The sequence below is a fragment of the Aquarana catesbeiana genome, linkage group LG08, assembly GCF_042186555.1.
Source record: "Aquarana catesbeiana isolate 2022-GZ linkage group LG08, ASM4218655v1, whole genome shotgun sequence".
Taxonomy (NCBI): Eukaryota; Metazoa; Chordata; class Amphibia; order Anura; family Ranidae; genus Aquarana; species Aquarana catesbeiana.
In genome coordinates this window covers 190,864,714-190,885,716 of record NC_133331.1, presented here as the reverse complement: position 1 = coordinate 190,885,716, position 21,003 = coordinate 190,864,714, and the positions used below count along the sequence as shown (strand labels likewise).

Here is a 21,003-nt window from a genome sequence, read left to right as displayed (position 1 = left end):
TGGAATTTACACAGCTTTTAGTTTATGACTGCCTATGTCATTTCTTGAGGTGCTAAAATGGCAGGGCAGTACAAAACCCCCCCAAATGACCCCATTTTGGAAAGTAGACACCCCAAGGAAATTGCTGATAGGCATGTTGAACCCATTGAATATTTATTTTTTTTGTCCCAAGTGATTGAATAATGACAAAAAAAAAAAAAAAAAAAAAATATTTACAAAAAGTTGTCACTAAATGATATATTGCTCACACAGGCCATGGGCCTATGTGGAATTGCACCCCAAAATATATTCAGCTACTTCTCCTGAGTACGGGGATACCACATGTGTGGGACTTTTTGGGAGCCTAGCCGCGTATGGGACCCCGAAAACCAATCACCGCCTTCAGGATTTCTAAGGGTGTAACTTTTTGATTTCACTCTTCACTGCCTATCACAGTTTCGGAGGCCATGGAATGCCCAGGTGGCACAACCCCCCCCCAAATGACCCCATTTTGGAAAGTAGACACCCCAAGCTATTTGCTGAGAGGCATATTGAGTCCATGGAATATTTTATATTTTGACACAAGTTGCGGGAAAGTGACACTTTTTTTTTTTTTTTTTTGCACAAAGTTGTCACTAAATGATATATTGCTCACACAGGCCATGGGCCTATGTGGAATTGCACCCCAAAATACATTCAGCTGCTTCTCCTGAGTACGGGGATACCACATGTGTGTGACTTTTTGGGAGCCTAGCCGCGTACGGGACCCCGAAAACCAATCACCGCCTTCAGCGTTTTTAAGGGCGTGAATTTTTGATTTTACTCTTCACTGCCTAACACCGTTTCGGAGGCCATGGAATGCCCAGGTGGCACAAACCCCCCCCAAATGACCCCATTTTGGAAAGTAGACACCCCAAGCTATTTGCTGAGAGGCATGGTGAGTATTTTGCAGCTCTCATTTGTTTTTGAAAATGAAGAAAGACAAGAAAAAACTTTTTTTTTTTTTCTTTTTTCAAATTTCAAAACTTTGTGACAAAAAGTGAGGTCTGCAAAATACTCACTATACCTCTCAACAAATAGCTTGGGGTGTCTACTTTCCAAAATGGGGTCATTTGGGGGGGTTTTGTGCCACCTGGGCTTTCCATGGCCTCCGAAACTGTGATAGGCAGTGAAGAGTGAAATCAAAAATTCACGCCCTTAGAAAGCCTGAAGGCGGTGCTTGGTTTTCGGGGTCCCGTACACGGCTAGGCTCCCAAAAAGTCTCACACATGTGGTATCCCCGTACTCAGGAGAAGCAGCAGAATGTATTTTGGGGTGTAATTTCACATATTCCCATGGCATGTTTGAGCAATATATCATTTAGTGACAACTTTGTGCAAAAAAAAAAAAAAAAAAAAAAAATTTGTCTCTTTCCCGCAACTTGTGTCGCAATATAAAATATTCCATGGACTCGACATGCCTCTCAGCAAATAGCTTGGGGTGTCTACTTTCCAAAATGGGGTCATTTGGGGGGGGTTTTGAACTGTCCTGGCATTTTATGCACAACATTTAGAAGCTTATGTCACACATCACCCACTCTTCTAACCACTTGAAGACAAAGCCCTTTCTGACACTTATTTTTTACATGAAAAAGTTTTTTTTTTTTGCAAGAAAATTACTTTGAACCCCCAAACATTATATATTTTTTTAAAGCAAATGCCCTACAGATTAAAATGGTGGGTGTTTCATTTTTTTTTTTCACACAGTATTTGCGCAGCGATTTTTCAAACGCATTTTTTGGGGAAAAAACACACTTTTTTAAATTTTAATGCACTAAAACACACTATATTGCCCAAATGTTTGATGAAATAAAAAAGATGATCTTAGACCGAGTACATGGATACCAAACATGACATGCTTTACAATTGCGCACAAACGTGCAGTGGCAACAAAATAAATACATTTTTAAAAGCCTTTAAAAGCCTTTACAGGTTACCACTTTAGATCTACAGAGGAGGTCTACTGCAAAAATTACTGCCCTCGATCTGACCTTCGCGGCGATACCTCACATGCATGGTGCAATTGCTGTTTACGTTTGACGACAGACCGCCGCTTGCGTTCGCCTTAGCGCAAGAGCAGGGGGCGACAGGGGTGCTTTTTTTTTTTTTTTTTTTTTTTTTCTTTATTATTTTTTTGCTTTTTTATCTTATTTTTAAACTGTTCCTTTCATTTTTTTTTTTTTTAAATCATTTTTATTGTTATCTCGGGGAATGTAAATATCCCCTATGATAGCAATAGGTAGTGACAGGTACTCTTTTTTGAAAAAATTGGGGTCTATTAGACCCTAGATCTCTCCTCTGCCTTCAAAGCATCTGACCACACCAAGATCGGTGTGATAAAATGCTTCCCCAATTTCCCAATGGCGCTATTTACATCCGGCGAAATCTAAGTCATAAAATGCTCGTAGCTTCCGGTTTCTTAGGCCATAGAGATGTTTGGAGCCACTCTTGTCTCTGATCAGCTCTATGGTCAGCTGGCTGAATCACCGGCTGCATTCTCAAGTTCCCTGTTGAGACAGGAGAGCCAGAGAAAAACACGGAAGACGGTGGGGGGGGGGGGCATTCCCTCCCACGGCTTGTAAAGGCAGTCTAGAGGCTAATTAGCCGCTAGGATTGCTTTTACATGAAAGCCGACCGCTGGCTGAAAAGAATGATACCAAGATGATACCTAAACCTGCAGGCATCATTCTGGTATAACCACTCAAAGTTGTGAATGGCGTACCTGAAGACAAAAAAATGGTTAACAATAAAGCACAGTAAACAGTAAAGTATAAATAATTACATACCTGAAAAACAAACATGATAAAACATAATAACAATAAAACACTGCAGAATAGAATACAGTAAAAAAAGAGCAGAACAATAGAGAGAGAATAGAGAGAGAGAACAATAAAACGACAACTATTTTTTTTTATTTTATATATATATATTTTTTTTTTACACTTTTTTTGTAACTAACTTTTATAACGGTAACCGGTTCCAGGTTCGGGTCTCTCAAAATGCGATGGCATCTTGGGAGACCCTGTGAAAGTGTGCCTAGTCTGTGCAATGCTGTACCCTACGCTAATACTCAACTAGTGAATGGTAGCGTTCAAAACATTCACCAATGCAAAGACCAGGATTGTCAGGACAGGAGGGACAATAATAGCGGGTGTCACGCCTATATTCGCGCTTGCTGCAGACACAACATCTTTTTGGGGGGGTTCGTTGGGTAGGGGTACTCGGGAGGACATAAAGAAAATGCCTCTCATGCAGCCGACTGCATTTGGTTGGGGATGTGAATGAGGGAAGTACGGGCGCTGCAGAAGTGGTGGGTTCCCAATTAGGATTGGCGAATGCAGCAGGAAGGGCACTATGGGCACGACGGGCCTGTGTTTGTCTTTTTGGTGGCAGCGGGACACTACTTGTGCTTGCCACCTCACCAGCTTGAACTGCACTTATGGGACTCGCCACGTCACCAAGTGTTACTGCAGCGCTGGTTTGACTACGACCGGGGTATACTAGGCCGCTGGTGCTTGCCAGTTCAATAAAAAGCTTCCAAAAAAACTGTTAGCGATCGCAGGGATCAGGTCTGACTCTGCGAACGCTGCAGTTATGCGTTTAGTGTTTTGTAAGTGTCAGTGATCGATCGATACTGCACTTGGGTGGGCTGGACTGGGCCGGGCGGAGGGGCAAAACGCAGGTGCTAGCAGGTATCTGGGCTGATCCCGCTAACACTGCGTTTTTGGGAACCCTAAACTGCTGGGGACGCTAGTATAGATCTGATCGGATCAGATATTGATCCGTTCAGATACTATACCACTAAAGGAGGCGTATGCTGCGTGCGTGGGTGTTAGTGGTACTGGCGCTAACCTGACGCTGCCTGGGGCCGGTGCTTGCTAGTTCACCAAAATGCTACCAAAAAAACTGTTAGCGATCGCAGGGATCAGGCCTGACTCTGCGAACGCTGCAGTTATGCGTTTAGTGCCTTGTAAGTGACAGTGATCGATCGATACTGCACTTGGGTGGGCTGGGCTGGGCCGGGCGGAGGGGCACAACGCAGGTGCTAGCAGGTATCTGGGCTGATCCCGCTAACACTGCGTTTTTGGGAACCCTAAACTGCTGGGGACGCTAGTATAGATCTGATCGGATCAGATATTGATCCGATCAGATACTATACCACTAAGGGAGGTGTACGGTGCGTGCGTGGGTGTTAGCGCTACTGGCGCTAACCTGACGCTGCCTGGTGCTTGCTTGCCAGTTCACCAACATGCTACCAAAAAAACTGTTAGCGATCGTAGGGATCAGGCCTGACTCTGCGAACGCTGCAGTTATGCGTTTAGTGTTTTGTAAGTGACAGTGATCGATCGATACTGCACTTGGGTGGGCTGGGCGGAGGGGCAAAACGCAGGTGCTAGCGGGTATCTGGGCTGATCCCGCTAACACTGTGTTTTTGGGAACCCTAAACTGCTGGGGACGCCAGTATAGATCTGATCGGATCAGATATTGATCCGATCAGATACTATACCACTAAGGGAGGCGCATGCTGCGTGCGTGGGTGTTAGCGGTACTGGCGCTAATCTGACGCTGCCTGGGGCGACGCATATCACCGCCGGGCGATCAGGGGGCTAAACCTTTATTCGGTAATAAACGGCGGGTGCCCTGACACTATAAAAAATAAACAAACTAACCAGCGTCACCCGTAACGGTTATACGGTGATCAGTGGTGAAAGGGTTAACTAGGGGGCAATCAAGGGGTTAAAACATTTATTAGGTAGTATATGGGGGTCCCTGTCACTATAAAACGCTGACGGCGAACCTAAATATTTACCTCACTAACTAGCGTCACCAGTGACACTAATACAGCGATCAGAAAAATGATCGCTTAGCGACACTGGCGATGGGGGGTGATCAAGGGGTTAAAACTTTATTAGGGGGGGTTAGGGGGGTATCCTAGACCTAAAGGGGGGTAATACTCACTGTCCCAACACTGTAACTGTCACAAACTGACACTATGCAGTAATCAGAAAAAAAAAAAAAAAAACCTGCTGGTGTCAGTTTGTGACAGGGGGGGGGGTGATTGGGGGGGGATCGGGGGGGGGGGATCGGGGTGTTTTGTATGCCTGGCATGTTCTACTGTGTGTGTAGTGTGTTGTGCACTTACATTGATGTCTTCTCCCCTCGGCGCTGGAACGGAATACCGAGCCGAGGGGAGATGACATCATTTCCTTTGCTGCTGTTTAGCATACAGCAGCAAAGGAGTGTTCCCATTGGCCGGCGGCGATCGCGAGGGGGGGGCCACGAACGGATGGCCTCCCCCTCATCTCGGATCGCCGGGGAACAGAACGGGACCGCTTCGGGCACCGGGGGGGGGGTCCGATCGGACCCCCCACCCGCGAGAGGCAAATCACGTACATGTACGTGATTTTGCCTGCCCGTGCCGCCTTGCCGACGTAAATCGGCGTTAGGCGGTCCTTAAGTGGTTAAGAGAGGATACAAAATTCAGCTTTTCTGCTGTCAAGATAACCAAACCTATAAACTTAGTTTGCACCTTTTTATTAAAGTGGAATTGCAGCCCAACTAAGCTGAAAATGTCTCCCACCTCCTCCTATCTTATAGAAGGAAGATACTTATTCTTACCTATTCTCCGGTCCCATCATGTGATCTGGCCAGTGGCTGGCTTCAGGAGGAGAAAAGAGCGCCAACAACAGATGGAATGCCTGAGTGGTAGCATCACTGACGGGCTTACTATGGGGTATCCCTTGTCGGCTGTCCCTCCTCTCCCCTGAAGCCAACCACTGGGTGCTGATGACCAGAAGAAAAAAAAAAAGGTACCGTAAGTATATACAGCTTCCTTCTACAGGGTAGTTGGTATAGGAGTTAGGACGAGGGCAGGAGCCCTTTTTAAGCTTAGTTAGATCTTAACTGGAATTCCACTTTAACTACTTAAGGACCGCCAGCCACAGTTGTACATTGGCTGTTTGAAGTGGAATACCATTGTTACAGGAGCAGCTAGCTGCCATAACCTCAGTATCCTCTTCAAAAGCAGGTGCTCCGTTTTTAGATAAAAGTGGTCTCAGCAGCAAATTCGCAGCAAGATCACTTTTATCAGGGGTGGGAGAGGTGCGCTCCTGCTGCGCTTTGGTGGTCTCCGCAGCTTACCGGAGGCATCGGTAGCGACGGAGACGATCAGGTCCTGTCCCCTCACAGGCTGGATGCTGAGTGAGGGAAAGATGGCCCCTACCTTTTTTTTTATTTTTTTTTGCATTTTAGTGTAAAACGTGAGATCTGAGGTCTTTTTGACCCCAGATCTCACGTTTCAGAGGTCCTGTCATTCTTTTTTTTCCATTACAAGCGATGTTTACATTCCTTGTAATAGGAATAAAAAAGACCAAATAAAAAAAAAAAAAAAAAAAAACAGTTACAATTTTTAAAGCGCCCTGTCCTGCCGAGCCTGTGCTCAGAAGTGAACGCATATGCAAGTCGCACCCACATATGAAACCAGTGTTCAAACCACATGTGAGGTATCGCCGCAATCGTTAGAGCGAGAGCAATAATTCTAGCACTAGACCTCCTCTAACTCAAACCTGGTAACCTGTAGAAATTTTTAAACGTCGCCTATGGAGATTTTTAAGGGTCAAAGTTTGTCGCCATTCCACAAGCGGGCTCAAATTTTGAAGCGTGACATGTTGGGTATCAATTTACTCAGCGTAACATTATCTTTCACAATAAAAAAAAAAAAAATTGGGCTAACTTTACTATACGTGTTATTTTTTTATTCAATAAAGTGTATTATTTCCCCCCAAAAAATTGGGCTTGTAAGAGCGCTGCGCAAATACGGTGTGACAAAGTATTGCAACGACTGCCATTTTATTCTCTAGGGTGTATGAAATAAAATGATATACATTATGTTTGGGGGTTCTAGATAATTTTCTAGCAAAAAAAAGATTTTAACTTGTAAACACCAAGTCTAAAAAAAATAGGCCTGGTCCTTGAAGTGGACCTTAAGTAATTTTTTCAATTTTCCATATATTTAATCCTCTGCGCTTGTTTTAGCTTTGGATAGTAATTTTTTTTTCTGCCAGTAAATACCTTATACAGCCCACTTCCTGTTTCTTGTCTGGTAAAAAGACTAGGCTTATGACACCATGCACAGCTCTCTGTGAAAGTTTGCCAGGAAGGTAGGGGGGATGAGTCATAAGAGGGCCAATTAGAGCTGCAGAGGTGTGTGTGTGTTTAAATCCAGGAAGTTAACAGGCAGCTTCAGCTGCCCACAGTTAAAATGGATGCAGCCAGACACAGTGAGAGATTTCTGCAGCATATTTGTCAAGTACAGAATCACAGTGTATATAAAATAATATGCAAAGTGGTTGGAGGGAAGCTTCAGAATGGCAAAGATATTTTAATTACAAATTATGTGAGCAGACTGCAGTTCCGTTAAGTGGTTAAACAAAACTCAGAACACATTAATATATTGCTGCCATCTAGACTTTACTGCAATGATCAGACCTGAATGAGTCTTTACCAACTTCATACCATACTAGAAAAATTGAGGCTGCTATTGCTGACATAATAAAAATGATGTTTTTCTGCCTTGGGGACATTAAAGTAGAACTATAGGCAAAACATTTTTTTTCATTTTGGATAGAGTAAGGGAAGGTTATAACCCCTATCAGATTTTTTCCGCTGTGTCTCATTGCAGAGATTTCCCTTCAATTGCTGTCAAACAGGAAGTGAGGGGAAATCCCTGCAAATTAAAGGCATTCATTGGGGACCCCCTGGTCACCAGAACTAGTGTCCCCATTGGAAGATTTCCCCTCCGTTACTTTTCTGGGGACAACCCAAAATTTTAGATTTTCTTTTACTTTCAATAAAAATGGTAAACAGGACAAATGCAGAGGGTGACTCTCCCTAATGGGGTCATAGACAGCAATAAAAACTGGCAAACACTCTAATTCCTCTACGCTCTATCCAAAATTAAAAAAAAAAAAAAAAAAAAAAGTGCCTTTACTTATACTTTAATGTGAAAGCGATATTCAAAATGGAAAAAAACTTAAAATTTGTATCTCTATTCCAAGTCAGGGCCTTAGAAAGTACCTAAAGCAGTAGTAAAATCTGCTTGTTAACTTGTACCTGCAGGTAAGCATATAAAATAAGGCTTACCTGAGGTAGGTACAGTAAATATCTCCTAAACTTGTTTAGGAAATATGCACATTTGTAGCAGCCAGCGGCGTCACTGGTCCCACAGACTGTATGCACACTGTGCTCTGATTGGACAGCACACTCGAGTGCACTGTCCACTTGAGCAATATGCCGCGATCATGGCTCCCGTGTGCATGCACAGGAGGGATGTTATCGGAACCCCAACCATTGAAATGGCCGGAATGTGTGAAGAGCTGGCTACCGCTTTAAACCCAAAGCAAACATATTGTAGCCAATTCTAAGATGTGATGGCAGCATTAGTTTTCTTTATGCTCTCTTATTTTCACCTGGTAATCCAGCCAGTAAGTCTATTTTTCAGCAGAATAAGCTGTCCTGCAGTTACAGGGATGAGAAACTATTCACCACTGACAGGGGTGCTTACAATGATTAGCTTTTAAGTAAAGCCTTTATCCCAAAAGGAAAATTAAACTGTCGCAGTAACTGCAGTGTGACCTGAAGTTTGGCTTCAATTTGTTAGTGTATCTAAATCTGCTAGTAGATCTAACACTTCCCTCCCCCCAGACTGCTGTCCATTGGTGCCACCTGAGCTCCTATATGCAGAGTAGGGGCACTCGAATACAGGATGCATGTTACTGGCAAGATCAAGTGAAAACAGAGGGGGAAAAAAAAAAAAAAAAATGAAGAAAGCTAATGCAGCCCTAACACCTAATGATTGGTAAGCTGCAATATATTACATTTTTGGTTTTGGGTTTAACCTACAGAGCTACTTACTAGTATTATCAGAAGTCAAGGTCAGCATTCAAAGCCCCTATAAGGCTTTAGCACAGGTTTACTTTAAGATGCTGCACTTGTGTTTGCATACAGAAGGTTCTATGAACATATGAAGACTTTGCAGTTGCAGCCTGAGAAATGACAAGAACACAAGGCAGATAAAGCATAACTTCCCTACTGACTGCTTAAACCACTGCAACAATATGAAGTCGTTTGATGAATTTATTACACCTCTATCACTGCTGCTATCTAACAGCAAATCGATACCTGCACAACAGAACAGTCAAAGAAATTCCATGAATTTATAGTCACTGTGTCTACAGGACAACCAGCATGGCAGTAAAAACAGGATCAATGGAATCCTTTAATGGAACTTGACTTTCACACTTCACAAACCCTTACTCATTCTCATCAAAAATAATCCCTAATTTTAAGGAGTAGATTTTTAGAAAAATCAATAATGAATAAAAGAGCACTCAAAACTACTAAAAAGCTGACCGAGCTTATACCAACAAATTTTTCATAAAATTTGTTAGTCATGTTTTAATAATTTAAAAAAAAAAAAAAAAAAAAAGTATAAAACACCAAATTTCTATAATTCTTAGTAACCTTATGCTGACTCCAGTAAATCAAAAGGATCAGATCATACAAAATTTATACATTTCATTGTATTACTATTTTTGTGACAAACAATTTAAAAAAAAAAAAAAAAAAAAAAAAAAAAGGGGGCACATTACAGAGAACAATGAGATGGGAAGGGCATCAGCCATATCGGCAATATCCACTCTGCAGTTCGAACTTAGGCTGGCCATACATTATACAATTTTCTTTAGATTTACCTTCAACCATGGTGGATACAGTATGGGTATGTATGTATGTTCAGATTTTTTTTTGCTTTATATCAAATTTATTTTAATAAAATGCTTTTGGTGTAAATCTAAAGATAGTTTTCTATTTATGATACATTAACAATTTAGTTTATTCAGCATGAAATTGAGCTTAGTTATGTAGCATGAGGCTTTATATTCTGCAATATTTACATTGGTAAACTCAATGAATCCAAGCTCTGCAAGCTGAGATAACATGCACTGCATTGATGCATTCACACAATTTCACAGTAACCATGAGATAAGACAAAGTTCAGGAATATTCCTTTATCCCATTGTTTTGCAAATCTATGTACACTACAATCTGTATGATGCCATTTTACTAACCTGACAGATTATTATTCTAAATAGGAAACCTTCATTTTGTTTGCAAATATTAAAGATTCTAACTATCAGCAATAATGAGTCCTTACATTTAAAGAGCACCTGTTATTTCAGACCCATCATGGGTTAGCAGGGCATCCACGTCACTGCCGCATCACCAGCGTCCCATTAAAGTGAATGGGACTGTCGTGAGTCAACAGCGGATTAGAGGAGGATCAGCTGTGGTACAGAGATAACAGTTGCTCGTTAACTGCTAGCCTACCAGTAGTACTGCAGCAGGTTGGCACGGCTGCGCAAATCACCGAAGATATACATGAGCTCTTTAAGACGCTATTGCAGGCGCTCGTGCAGCGTGTCCCCGGAGCCGATGCACGTGCCCGGCAGGCGCGATGTCCACCGGGCACCTGCGATCGCTCGTGACAGAACGAGAATGTGTGTGTGTAAACACACAAATCCCGGTTCTTTCAGGGGAGAGGGGACAGATTGCGAGTTCCTACTAAGTAGGAACAACGATATGTCTCCTCCTCTAGTCACTCATATCCCCATACAGTTAGAACACACATTTAACCCCTTCCCTTCTATGGACATTTATACAGTAAACAGTGGCTATTTTTAGCTCTGATCGCTGTATAAATGTCAATGGTCCCAAAAAAGTGTCAAAAGTATCTGATCTGTCTGCCGCAATGTCACAGTCCCAATAAAAATTGCAGATCACCACCATTACTGGTAAAAATAAAAAAATAAATAATAATAATAAAAATGACATTAATCTATTCCCTATTTTGTAGACGCTATAACTTTTGCACAAATCAATATACACTTATTGCGATTTTTTAAACAAGAATACATATCAGCCTAAACCGATGAATCATTTTTTTTTTTTGATATTTATTATAGCAAAAAGTACAAAATATTGTGTATTTTTCAAAATTGGCGCTCTATTTTTGTGTATAGCGCAAAAAAAAAAAAAAAATCACAGAGGTAATCAAGTACCACCAAAAGAAAGCACTATTTGTAGGGAAAAGGGGACATCAATTTTGTTTGGGTACAAGGTTGCACGACTGTTGCGCAATTGTCAGTTAAAACGATGCAGTGCCGTATCGCAAAAAATGGCCTCGTCAGGAAGGGGGCAAATCCTTCCGGGGCTGAAGTTGTTGAAAACTATGATTTAAAATCAAATTGATTTAAATCAAGCCTTTTTACTAGGGATTTTAATGATTTAAATCGACTTCATTTAAAATCAAATCCACCCTGGCACAGACAGTAATGAAAAAACCTGACCCAAGCCATCTCCACTCTATCCAAAACGTAAAAAAAAATGAAGAAGCGTTTAAAAAGAGGTTACCTCCTATACTGACAATACACTGCTTTTATCTATTACCAATGAGAATTGTTTCCATTACGGTTTTGCATGGCCACATGAGAGCACTGAGACATGCATGCACAATCTGACAGTCCTCAGGCCAAGTGAATATTTAACTCATCAGAAAGTTTCTGGTGATGTAAATGGAGAGGGGAAGAGATGATCAGTAATGGCAGATGCTGCCAAGACCAGATATCAGAAGAAAACAATGCCAATTGGGTAAGAGTCTTGGTGCGCTAGGCCCCCCTTCCCTAAGTCCCACCCCACAAAGAAGGGTTGGCAAAACAAATTAATTTGTACTCCAATCAGGGTAAAAACAGCAGCAACTATCACCTCCTGTGTATAGGTGTCTTAACCCCTTTTGTGAGGTCATCGGTGCATACTACAGATGCCAAAGTCTAATTTACCAGTGATAGCTTATGTTGGTTAACTTAGCAATACTTATGACTAATTTGCATAAACTTATATAGAAACATTTTGATTTTAGTATACTGTTTAAAAAAGAAAAAACGGCTGAGAAATCTGCACAAATTTAAACAAAAACATTTACATTTTTCTATTTTATTAATATGTTTCTGACAGTTTGCACTACTAGATGGGACTGCAGATGAACATGCAGCCTGAAGGAGGCAGTGTTGTCTGTAAGCCAAAGCCTTACATTTTGTCAATGAAGCCTATGCTAAATGTATCATCAAAATTTGATCTCACTGTGAAATGCAGAAACAGAATGCTTTATCACCTAGTTTATCAGTTGTTAGAAAACAGAGTTCCAGAGAAATGCAGGCACATTCTGCTACAGCTCTAATTCATTCTTTCTAGAGCTCTTTCACAGTATGTGCAGCGATGTGCATTGGATAATCATCAGTTACAGCAAGGACATACAAAAAACAATCGTTTTCTATGTGCCCCGTTCACACCCCAATGCTGGTGTGTTAAGCAGTACAGAAATATTGCAAACATACTGCATTTTCCTGCAGCGTAATGGATGGCACCATATGTCATTGCACGACACATGGTAAAAAGCAGGCTAGCGAGAATAGGTCCTTAGGGGCTGCTCACTTCCACGTGTTTTAAGGCATGCAGCTGCATTTTTATGGGTTTGTTATTTTTAACATTGCTTTTTTACATTTGTGCAGTATATTGTGCAAAAAAAGCCATGTCTAGTTTTTTTTTTTTTTATCCTTCAATGTACATTCTGGGGTCTTTTGATGGGAATGGCATGTTGATACACCAGTGCAGAGCAATGAATGCATAAAAATGCACACAGAAGGATGAGCATCCAGCCTGAAGAGGTATGGACACTCTTTAAAACCAGCCACAGACCTTAAACCTCACAGAAACAGTTGGCAGCCACATTTTTTGCAGAAAGGACTATACTGCTACAGCACTTGAAAAAACAGACTTTTTATAGCTGCTCCCAGGGGCATCTGGCGTTTTTCTTCTGCCTCTAAACTCCACTGTACGTTGGCCTATATGTCCATGCATATACAGGCTTTTAGCAGTGTTTAGTTGCAGGATAGTTTAGAGGCAGGAAACAAACCCATTGCCAGTGCTTCCAGGAGCAGCAAAGTCTGGGCAGGAAAAAAAAAAAGGGAGGGGTTTGGGACTTTAAATGGGGCAAGTACAGCACGGCTAAAGGATGAACTAATTCATATTAAAGTGGTTGTAAACCCACAAAAAAAACAAACTTGCAAGACAAAGGCATAGTGAGCTAGTATGCATAGCATACTAGCTCATTATGAAATAATCACCTTAGATCGAAGCCCACGCACCGGTCCCAGCACACTGCTCTGTCCAGCGACACGTCTCCCGGAGTTATTTCCGGGTATCACAGGCTCCATTGCGGTGTCTGGCCAGAGCCGCAGGTAATGGCACAGCTAAAGCAACGGCACGAATGAGCCGTTGCTTCAGTGCGCATGCGCTGATGACGTCATAGGTTTAGGAGATAACCACAGTACCTACAGGTAAGCCTTATTATAGGGTTACCTGTAGTGAAAAGTGGTCTGTAAGGGTTTACAACCACTTTAATGGCCAGAAAAAAAATTATTTCTTCTGGCCAATGGAATGAATAAACACCCAAACGCTTGATGCGGTAAACGCATCGCACACTTTTACAAGTGTCAGGCGCATTTATTTATTTTTTGCCAAAAATGCTGCTGCCAAGAGGAAGACTTCTAGGGGAGTTTAGAAAATGTCCAGTGAGCATGAGGCCTAAAAAGTGATGTAAAAGAAAGTCATAACCACAGGTCGTTTAATCAGAGATTATTTGGTTCAGCTGTAATCAATTATATAGTGATTTCAGCAAAAGCCAACAGATTCACTTCAGAGCAGTGAGGGTACGTTCACAATGGAGGCAGGTTTAAAATCGTACGAGTTCAGCCCGCATTTCAATGCGAGTGCGGGCGCGACTTGAAAGACATCTGTGCAGGTTCATGCACAGATGTCTATTGAAGTCACCCCTAAAGTAGCCAAAAGTAGTGCAATATATAAGAAGTCAATATATAATACCCATAATATTCAACATATTTGATCAAGTTTAACTGCATGAGCAGTGGAGTATAATAAAGGTCCAATAAAAAAACAAAATGAAAACATTCCAGGCTGTAAAATGTTATTTTCTCCATGGAGGGGAGAAGAATCCACAGATGTTTATCTAGGTATCTCTGTGTAAACAAGGTATGAGGTGAGGAGGCTGCACAGATGAAGACACAACAGCAGCAGGTAAGTATAATTTCACCCCCAACATGTTTTTATATAAAGTCAAAAGTTTACCACAAGAATTCTTGCCATTATCACCCACTGCTTTGTATGTTTAATCCTATTTTTAAAACACCCAATGCACTTATGTAGAATAGCTTCCCATGTAATTTATTAGAAATGTACATTTTTCTGATTCTTTCCTGCAGAGGAATACACCTCAGGGTAAACATGTTGCCTTTTGAGAGTCCCAGTTCTGGAGCCATGCCTGTCAGCTGTACTCATGAATATACCGGTATTTTCATAAAAATATGTGCATAGCAGATCATCTTACCTGGCCCAAAAGCATGAATTACCAGTACCCCCACACAAACTCCTACTTTATGCTCCATTTCTTACAATTGAGGAAGACTAGATTTCAGTTTGCTAAAATCCTATACTTCACATAAACAAATGTGTGTTATGCTGTGTGGTTTACCACGCACTGCATTTTAATACTTGCATATAAAGCTTACAGAAGTTAAAAAGGGACAAACGTCACTGTTCTGCAGGGTGGTTTGACACAGTAAAACAGCAATATCAGAACTGATTTTAGGTTAACCACTTCAGCCCCGGAAGATTTGGCTGCTCAATGACCAGGCCATTTTTTGCGATACGGCGCTGCGTCACTAACTGACAATTGCGCAGTCGTAGGACACTGTACCCACACAAAATTGAAGTCCTTTTTGTCCCACAAATAGAGCTTTCTTTTGGTAGTATTTGATCGCCTCTGCGGTTTTTATTTTTTGCGATCTAAACAAAACGAAGAGTGACAATTTTGAAACATAATATCCCACATTTTTTTTTAATCAAAAAAACAAAATTCTTCCTCAGTTCAGGCCGATATGTATTCTTCTACATACACATATATAAAAAATATCAATAAGCGTATATTGATTGCTTTGCGCAAAAGTTATAGCGTCTACAAAATTGGGGATAGATTTATGGCATTTTTTTTTTTTTTTACTAGTAATGGCGGCGATCTGCAATTTTTATCAAGACTGCAATATTGCGGCGGACAAATTGGACACTTGACAATTATGCAGTGATCAGTGCTATAAAAATGCACTGATTACTATATAAATGTCACTGGCAAAGAAGTGTGTTACCACTGGGGGGCGATCAAAGTGTTAACTGTGTTCCCTAGGTGTGTTCTAACTGTAGGGGGATGGGACTGACTAGGGGAGGAGAGAGATCAGTCTTCATACTTCGTATGAACACACAATCTGTCTCTACTCCCCTGAGAGAACCCGGGATCTGTGTACACACACACAGATCCCGGTTCTTGCTCTGTCACAAGCAATCGCGGTTGCCTGGCACTCATCGCGCCCACCAGGCATCGTGCCTAGTGGCCAAAAGGCGAAGCCCAGCTGTGCCATTCTGCCACAGTAAAACTGTGGTGGCTGGTTGGCAAGCAGTTAAAGTGGTTGGAAACCCTATTTTACTACCTTATGATACAGGTAAGCCTACATTAAGGCTTACCTGTAGCTACCCAGGATATCTCCTAAACCTGCAGAGTTTAGGAGATATCCCCTGTATGTGCCGATGTAATCGGCACATGGGCACTGGGGAAAACTGAAGCAATGGCACCTATGTGCCGTTGCTGCAGTCTCCATGCCGTTACCAGCGGTTCCCATGCGGCGCTGTGATTGGCCAGAGCTGCGATACCCGGAAGTAACTCCGGGACGACATGTCGGCGGCTGGAGGGGGAGACAAGGACTGCTGCGGGGGCTTCGATCTGAGGTAATACATACTAGCATACATATGCATACTAGCTCATTATGCCTTTTCCTTGCAGGGTTTTTTGTTTTCTCTTTTTTTAAGAGGGTTTACTTCCTCTTTAATAGGTTAATCGCACATAATTGGAGAACTACTCAAATTCATTTATTTAAATGAAAACAATAACAATATATTCTATAAATATTGCCAAACTGGGTCTCTTTTACAGCCTGCTGCCATTTTGCACCTCAAGCTATGTGCAGAAAGATCACAAGGTTTATCAGCTGCTTAGAAGGTTTCACTTTCATGCTTGCCCTTCCTCCTCACACTTCGAGCCTGGTACAGATGCATTTGTCTTCAAACAATCATACAGTTTGTAGTGTACAAAGATTTGTAAAACAGTGCATGTTATCTCAGCTTGCAGAGCTTAGATTCATTGTGAGTTTACCAAAAATTTAAATATTGCAGAATATACAGCCTCATGCTACATAAGTAAGCGCCATTCATGCTAAATAAACGAAATAATTATTGCATCTTAAAATAGATTTTTACTCCAAAAGCATTTTAACAAAATAAATTTAATGATTTAAAAAAAAAATCATCAATTTTTATCCACCCTGCTGTTTTGACTTGTGCGTTGCGGTGTTCATACATGCGTTGCACGAGGAAAAAAGTGGGGCATGTTTTTTGTACCTTTTCTTTTTCAGCACAACACACTGGAGTGAGCTGCTCCTATTTGAATATGTTTCTTTTACAATCTATATGTGCTGGCATGTATTATCTGGTGTGAATGATCACTTAAGAAGTGGGGGTATCCTGATGATGTCAAAAGGTACCTCTATATCACTTGCTCTTAAAATAGATCTGTTGAGATCGATCACAATCCAAACAATAAGTTTTTTGTTTTTAACAGGACAGCATTAGAACCTTGGTCAGGATTTTATTACATTTCAGGATAGATAGAAATCAATGATTAAAAAAAAAAAATTTTAAATTATCAGATTTTGATTTTTAAATCAAATGCATTTGGAGTAAAAAATCTAAATATAGTTTAAGATACATTAATAATTTTAGTTTATTCAGCATGAAATGGAGCTTAGTTATGTAGCATGAGGCTGTATATTGTGCAATATTTAAATTTTTGATAAACTCATTCAATGGATCCAAGCTCTGCACATAATTTCACAGTAATCATGAGATAAGACAAAGATCATGAATATTCCTTTAACCCATTGTTTTGCAAATCTATGTACACTACAAACTGTATGATTGCATCCGTTCTGATATCGCTGTTTAACTAACCTGACATCTTATTATTCTAAATACTAAACCTTCATTTTGTTTGCAAATATTAAAGATTCTAATTAGTCGCAAGAATGAGTACTTACATTTAACCACTTGATAACTGGGCACTTAAACCCCCTTCCTAACAGACCAATTTTCAGCTTTCGGTGCTCTCACATTTTGAATGACAATTACTCAGTCATGCAACACTGTACCCATATGAAATTTTTGTCCTTTTTTTTCATACAAATAGAGCTTTCTTTTGGTGGTATTTAATCACCGCTGGGTTTTTTATTTTTTGTGCACTAAATCAAAAAAGACCGAAAATTTGGTAAAAAAAAAAAATCTGTTTCTGTTAAAATTTATTGCAAAGTATTGCACACGATTGCAGAGTATTGCACAGTATGAGCACAGAGCAGAGCTGTGGGCAATACAGATCCAGCCCACAGCGCTGCTAAAAATGATCTCTTCCCCCTCTCACTGTACAGATCAGTACAGAAATGGGAGGGAGACGCCGGTTTGTTTACAAGTGATCGCTCCGTCATTTGACGGAGCGATCACGTGGTAAATGGCCCTCCAGGCGGCCATTTACCGCTATCCGTGATGCGCCGGGTCAGGTCACGGATGTTTGCGGGGGCACGCGAGAGCAACATTCTGGGAGGACGTCCCACGGACGCCCACCCAGAATAAGCCGACCGCGCTGTAACCATCTTTCAGCTATGGCCGGTCTGCAAGTGGTTAAAGAGCACCTATCATTTCAGATCCATCATGGCAGTGCCAGTTAGCGGGCATCCACTCACCTGCTGCTACCACATCCCTCACCTTGTTGTGTCACTGCCGGTTTACCAGCCATCTCATTAAAGTGAGAGGAAGAGCCGCTGCCGGACAGAGATGACAGTTGCTCTTTAAAAATTATGATTTAAAAACTTCAGCCCTGGAAGGTTTTACCCCCTTCCTGACCATAACACTATATATATATATATATATATATATATATATATATATATATATATATATATATATATAAAAATAAAATAAATCGCAATAAGCTTATATTTGTTTGCGCAAAAGTTATAGCGCCTACAAACTATGAGAACGATTTGACATTTTTATTATTTTTTTTTTTTTACTAGTAATAGCGTGTTCTAACTGTATGGGGATAGGACTGAGTAGGAGAGGTGACATGTCGCTATTCCTACTTACTAGGAATTAACAACATGTCTCCGCTCCTCTGACAGCACAGGGATTTGTGTGTATTCCTGTGCAATGAGGAGCAGGGCGTTTACACACACAAATCCCCGTGCTGGCGCTCGTGGCGGCGATCACGACCACACGCATAGGGTCCCCCGGCGTGCAGCGGGCACACACCCTCTGGCGGCTCTTAAAGGAACCCCGTATATATACACACAGGGTTTCGTGCAGAGGTGCCATTATGCCGCAGTAAATGTACGCGAGCTGGTCGTGAACGGGTTCAATCAAGCTATTTTACTAGTGATTTAAATCAAATCCACCCAGAGAGAGAGAGAGAGATCTCCATTTTAAAAAAACACAGTAATTTTGGGTGCACCTCTACAACTTACATTAGGGTCAATAAAAATGTACTGTGCGTTTTTGTCCCAATCAATTTTTTCCCAGATGACAAGGCATGAAAACCATCCAAAATGCATTAAGCATTGCGTTCATTTTTAAATTTTTAAATTGCATTAAAAAAAAAAAAACACACAAAAAAAAAATCTGCGTTTTCAAAATCTGCAAATCCTGTGTTGCAATGCACTGATGTGAGCGTCCCTAAGCAGGACCCCAAAGGTTTATGCATCCCATTGGGCGAGATCCTCCTGTGTGGTCACCAGGACAGGAAGTGAGAGCAATGTCCCCCAGAAGGACACAGGTAACATGACATTAGACTGTACCCTTCCCATCCATAGACATTGGGATTATTCCAGGATGGAATGTCCTTTCGGCTCTGCATGAAGACACAACTTTCCTCCAGAAACAAAAGAGAACTTGTGACCAGAGGAGGGAATGGTCTGTGAGATGGATGAGAAGGTAGAAGGGATGAAAGCTGTCCAATCAGAGAAGAGGATACACCGATCTGGAGAAGGACACAATACAAACACAACAAGCCAGCGCAGGCCCGCCGCCACATACCTACATAGAGGACAAGACGGAGAACCCCTCCCTCCTTCCTTCTCCTCACCTACCCGCTCCTCCCGGCCTCCATGTCCGACACTCACACAGCAACACCGACAAATCCTCTCCGTTCTCCCAACACACTTCTCCGCCACAAGCTCCTCCGCCGCTGCCTGCCCGAATACCTCACACCTCCCTTGCGCGCTCCCGCAGACCCGTGCACGCCCCCGCCACGCACTACACTCGGGACTGAGGCACGCATGCGGTGACGTCTCCTAGTCTACCGCCAATGAGAGGAAAAGGATTAACCCACTCATGGCTGCCTTGTATTGTCTCACCTCAAAAGGTGCTAGTGTTCCTTCCTCTATGATGAGATATCATAGTAAGGAGCGGGATACAAACTACCCACAGTGAGGAGCAGGGTACAGACTACACACAATGAGGAGCAGGGTACAGACTACACACAATGAGGAGCAGGGTACAGACTATACACAGTAGGGAGCAGGGTACAGACTATACACAGTAGGGAGCAGGGTACAGACTATACACAGTAGGGAGCAGGGTACAGACTACCCACAGTGAAGAGCAGGGTACAGACTACACACAATGAGGAGCAGGGTACAGACTGCACACAATGAGGAGCAGGGTACAGACTATACACAGTGAGGAGCAGGGTACAGATTACACACAGTGAGGAGCAGGGTACAGATTACACACAGTGAGGAGCAGGGTACAGACTATACACAGTGAGGAGCAGGGTACAGACTATACACAGTGAGGAGCAGGGTACAGACTACACACAATGAGGAGCAGGGTACAGACTATACACAGTAGGGAGCAGGGTACAGACTATACACAGTAGGGAGCAGGGTACAGACTATACACAGTAGGGAGCAGGGTACAGACTACCCACAGTGAAGAGCAGGGTACAGACTACACACAATGAGGAGCAGGGTACAGACTGCACACAATGAGGAGCAGGGTACAGACTATACACAGTGAGGAGCAGGGTACAGATTACACACAGTGAGGAGCAGGGTACAGATTACACACAGTGAGGAGCAGGGTACAGACTATACACAATGAGGAGCAGGGTAAAGACTATACACAGTGAGGAGCAGGGTACAGACTACACACAGTGAGGAGCAGGGTACAGACTACACACAGTGAGGAGCAGGGTACAGACTACACACAGTGAGGAGCAGGGTACAGACTATACACAATGAGGAGCAGGGTAAAGACTATACACAGTGAGGAGCAGGGTACAGACTATACACAGTGAGGAGCAGGGTACAGACTACACACAGTGAGGAGCAGAGTACAGACTACCCACAGTGAGGAGCAGAGTACAGACTACCCACAGTGAGGAGCAGGGTACAGACTATACACAGTGAGGAGCAGGGTACAGACTACACACAGTGAGGAGCAGGGTACAGACTACAAACAATGAGGAGCAGGGTACAGACTATACACAGTGAGGAGCAGGGTACAGACTACACACAGTGAGGAGCAGGGTACAGACTACAAACAATGAGGAGCAGGGTACAGACTACACACAATGAGGAGCAGGGTACAGACTATACATAGTAGGCAGCAGGGTACAGACTACCCACAGTGAAGAGCAGGGTAC

The 21,003-nt window shown here is 42.3% G+C and overlaps 1 protein-coding gene across 3 annotated transcripts in view; it reads right to left on the bottom strand.

Annotated features, from left to right (window-relative positions):
• Nucleotides 1-19,619, bottom strand: part of BMPR1A (bone morphogenetic protein receptor type 1A) — a 178,209-nt gene extending 158,590 nt beyond the window's left edge. Inside the window, exon 1 of one of the 3 annotated variants that reach the window (XM_073596732.1) lies at nucleotides 19,441-19,619. The gene's annotated coding sequence lies outside the window, so the exon portion shown is untranslated. The remainder of the gene's footprint in view (nucleotides 1-19,440) is intronic. The other 2 variants (XM_073596731.1, XM_073596733.1) reach the window with 2 other exon arrangements.
• Nucleotides 19,620-21,003: the final 1,384 nt, after the last annotated feature.